The sequence below is a fragment of the Odontomachus brunneus genome, unplaced genomic scaffold (assembly GCF_010583005.1).
Source record: "Odontomachus brunneus isolate Ranch 3 - 2012 unplaced genomic scaffold, Obru_v1 Obru_scaffold_136, whole genome shotgun sequence".
NCBI classification, from domain to species: Eukaryota; Metazoa; Arthropoda; class Insecta; order Hymenoptera; family Formicidae; genus Odontomachus; species Odontomachus brunneus.
This window is the reverse complement of record NW_022639586.1, coordinates 609582-614003: the sequence shown is the minus strand read 5'-3', so window position 1 is coordinate 614003 and position 4422 is coordinate 609582. Positions and strand designations below refer to the sequence as shown.

At 53.0% G+C, this 4422-nt stretch overlaps 2 protein-coding genes across 4 annotated transcripts in view; one reads left to right on the top strand and one right to left on the bottom strand.

The window, feature by feature from the left end:
• LOC116850194 (autophagy-related protein 16-1) overlaps nucleotides 1-4422 on the bottom strand; it is a 510030-nt gene that overhangs the window by 136324 nt on the left and 369284 nt on the right. The gene's annotated exons all lie outside the window — the stretch shown is intronic.
• The window catches only part of LOC116850193, a 240188-nt gene that overhangs the window by 66870 nt on the left and 168896 nt on the right, over nucleotides 1-4422 (top strand). For all 3 annotated transcript variants that reach the window (XM_032828175.1, XM_032828176.1, XM_032828174.1), the window contains one exon: nucleotides 2993-3039. The gene's annotated coding sequence lies outside the window, so the exon portion shown is untranslated. The remainder of the gene's footprint in view (nucleotides 1-2992; nucleotides 3040-4422) is intronic.

Here is a 4422-nt window from a genome sequence, read left to right as displayed (position 1 = left end):
GAGAGAGAGAGAGAGAGAGAGAGAGAGAGAGAGAGAGAGAGAGAGAGAGAGAGGGAGAGAGAGCTATCCGTCGGATATACGAGCCACTTACGCGGGGCAGCAGCCTCGTATGCGCATTCCTGACTGCCCTTCGCGCCAAAGGGGAGAGATACAAGCCCCGGTGTCTTTAATATGCGACAGACAAGCTGACCTCGCCCTTCTCGTGGCGGTGCTTGTTTCAGACTATTATCCAAGTATGTAGCTACGTGGCTACCTACTCCGCGCCTACTCCCGGAGAATTTATAATAACCGCGCTATGGAGTTACCGCGGAAGCGTGTGCCATACCGTTCGTCGCGCACGACCACGCCGTGACCACGCCGCGCTCGGCATCGCACGACGAGAGCGCGTCGTGTACCGGCCGTATAATAGATCGAAAGGGACGTCGAGGCGCGATGTCCGACGACGGTCAAGTTCCGTTTCTACCAGCCTGCCGCGGACGCGGCGATCCCTTCCCAAGACTTCTTCTCTCGTTCTCCTTCCGCGAGGCGTATCAGCGACTCGGCGTCGTCGTCGTCGTCGTCGTCGTGACTAGACGACGACGGTGCCGCGGAGGATGCACGCTGGCGCTCGTACGTCCGCTTTTACGACCGTGAAATAATAACTTCAATTAGTTAATAAGTACCGGTGATAGAACGCGGCGCGATGCGCGACGTTGCTCCACCCTGGGACTCGACGGATAACCGGAGGTCGGATCGCATCGTACGCCACGTTAAACGGTAAAATCGCTAATGACAAACTACGCGAGCGTGGCGATAGAGTCGGCTCTGCCATCGTTAGTTTACGCGCTGCACGGCCGGCCGGGGGATGTCGGACGCGGCGAACGAGGAAGCGAATAGTCAGTGCGATATTAAAGAACGTCAGAGAGGCGGATCAGCCTCGAAAGGAGATCGACGGTGGGCGAAAAACAGAGGAGAATAAAGACCCATCGAGGTGTCGATGATAGAAGCAGAAAGAAAGAGAGAGACACGACTCGAGTGAAGACGACAACGTCGAGGATAACGCCGTATCGACCAGTCACTCGTTCGACGCGATGGTGATGGATTTTATATCCTTCGCCGTCGTACGGACGTCCAAGCGGCCTCCCTTTCCGAGCATATGTCACTCGGCAAATGGCAGTGCCAAGCCGCTCGCTGCACTTTGTGCTATAAACCATGGTCTGCGTGTAATGCCTCTCTCTTATTCTTCTTCCATCACCTTCTCCCTCGCCGTCGTCGCTTTTCCCTCTCCCCCTTCCATCCTCCCTCTCTCTCTCTTTTCTCTCTTTCTTCGTCTTGCTCCGTCGTGGTGTAACCATCACGGCTGCTCCACGGCTCGCTGAATTCCCAGGAAGGTTTGTCGGGTAGCAATTGGATGTAGTTACGCATCGAATGACGATGCAGCCGATGTGCAGGGGGCCGGCGCTATCTCTTCGACCGTTCATCCCCGCGCCCCATTCCCGCGGGGGAAACTGGATCCAGGATACGTTTCCCGGAAAGCATTGTCCGCAAAATGTACGCGGTCAGCAATCGGCTGAAACTGCTCGCGAATCTGACCGCATCGCGCCGCTGCATTTCTGCGTCCTGCACCGATGGCGACCGGTGTGTGTACGTGCGCCGTTCGCGCAGTAAAGTCGAACGTGAAAGAGAGAGTCGTTCCGGTGGGCCACGATGCGATCGCATTGACATTTCGAGATATTCGGCCGTCGCCTCGATCTGCCCCGTGAAATTGCGCGAGAACGACCGCGCGTGCCGTACATACCGAAAGTAAAGAGAGAACGCGTTTGCATAAATTAGGAGGGCCAGCCTCGTCTCGTTGCGAATTTCCCTTCCTCAACGTTGCATCCGTGACGTTTATATCGCGATCATTTCAGTTCTCGGAGACAGAGATCGCCGATGTGCGAGATTTCTGCCCCGGCGGATTATAGAAACGCTTGGTCAAAATTTTACAAGATACCCGCCGAGATATCCCGTATAGGAACGCATGCTCGCACAAGTAATGCGTTTTTATCGTTGTTCGCCGGCGTTCTTCCGGCGAAGCAACGCTTCGACGACAATTTAGCCCTTTGGTCTACGAACTTCACACTTTCTCCGTGACTTCATTGTCCATTGTCCGGCCGTTGCATCTCTCCCCCCAAACGTCGATAAGACCGTTTTCCGTGCCAGTGGCTACACCGGACACACACCCACGCACACAGCATACTCGTACACTCCACACCCAAGCCTATCCTGATTTAACAATCCACCCTCGTGCGCGTTGTTAACCCGACCACGCGTGCCCCGCCATTTCTTCCATTACTGACTCACAGGACGGAAATTTATTCGTCTCCCTGCCGACCTACCTCTCATGGGTCCGTTACCACTACGTACGCGGAATATGAGTGGCGCACGTAGTCGCGCCTCCTTACGTAGCGGGCGAGAGAGAAAGACCTGGAATTAATATTTCTCTCTGCCGCTGCACACCTCACACCCTCCCCCGCCTTCATCGCTCATTTTCTAAGGCGGATTCCCGGGAAACTGCGAAAAGAATTTAAATTCGGTATCCCGCGTTCGTACGACCGACGCTAAGGAGCGCGAGGGAGGCCAGGGAGGAGGGGACGACTATATGTCATATTACAAAGTTCACCAACGGTCGCGTACCGACTACGTCGCTTATATTCCGTACTTTGATAAGACAGAGTTTGAATTTTTACGCGTTCGCCGTCTGAATATTTCCAGATGCGGACGGAATGGCAGTTTGCTTTATGTCCGAGGGGATATGGAAATTTGCATTCCGCACGCTCGGCGCTAGATTATTAGTCGTACGATATGTGCATAATAAATGACCGTCTGGGCACGTTTTTTTTTTTTTTTTTTGTTGCGAACGCGCTAAGACGACACGCTGAGGCGATGCGTACACGCGAACGGAAAAGCGAACGGAAAAGAAAAACTCGCGTGTTCCACGCCCCTGACTGAAAAACTCGTTTTCTCGTTGCAGGACCTGGAGAAGCCTCAGCCGGAGGGCCGAATCTTGCAACAACAACGGTGAGTGATGCACAAGTATTTTAATACCAAATATGTCGGGGCTAACTTTTCGCTCAAGGGAGAGAGGTGGAGCAATTTCCGTAGCGCGTAATGGCGCGATGGGCGGGTTAATGAGAATCGCTCTAGGTGCAGATAAGGTAACATTGCTCGAGTTCACCCGAGCAAGTTTACGATTGCTCTTTGTAATCCCCGGGTTTTACTCGATCCCAGATATTTGGGAATTTATTACCGGTACGCCTAACGATCGCCACCCGGCGCAATAAAGACAAGTCGCGATCAAGAGTTTCGCTTCGGGAAATTACATTGTCTCGGAAATACGTCGCTCGACCTTTCCCGCGTGCTCAGCGTTTTTTCATCGCGTTATTAATAACGTCGCGCGGAAGAAAATGGAGGGACGGATAGCGTCCTCGCGCGAGCGCCACATATCGTGGCCTTTATACCGTTAATAATCAAAGGGAATTTTTATCACCCGAGCCGACAGCGCTCGCTAAAATCGTCCGAGAGAACCGTAGAACCTCCATATTCTTCTCGCGGTAAAATCCTTTGACACCCGCTGCACAATTCTTTTCCATCGAGTGAATCTGTCACTATCTATTTTCCCGTCCGGTGGCTCGCTGTTTCCTCCATGTATTGGCTGTCGCTGGGATACGCGCAGTCCACGCTAAATCAATTCCAACGTCGTACGTTTCTCGATCGCAATCTCGAGGAAAATTCGAGTAACAGCAAAGCCTGGAAAGTCGCTCGCGCGCGTTTAACGGTCGCGGCTGAAATTACGTGGCCGCGGGCGAGCGCGACCGTTGGTTAAAATAAAACGCAGCCTGGAAAATGCCCGATTACGTGGAATTACAGAATGTCCATTAACAGAATTGCGCCATACGCGTATAATCCGGTGGGCGTCTCGTTAGAGGCCGCAAATTATCAATTCCTCGCGTATCTCCGTGCTGAGCCTAGGTGAAGTCTAGAATACGCTCGCATCGCGCGAGAGAGAACGCGCGGCACGCTATATCTCGTGTAGCTCTAGGTTTATAATTGAAACGCGCAGATTACCTATTCCGCGCAGGCACTAGAATCAAGCCAATTGACGCACAGAATGTGTTTATAACAGAGAGCTGCAGCCTTACACGAGACGCGAGTTAGTTCGGCATTGAAGTGCGCGGAAATGGGTAACTCCATACCTCTTAGAACCGAACGCATGAGATGCGTATTCATTCACAATTCTTGTATAGAACGCGCACTCTCCCCTTGACTCTCGGGGGCAGCTGTAAGAAGGAAGCGAATTCAACGGGACTCTTTGAGCAAGTGCGTGAGAAGAAAAAAAAGAAAGCCGGTTGGGTGAAACGCCCAATTGCTGACATTCTCCCCTCATCCCCCCCCCCCCCCCCC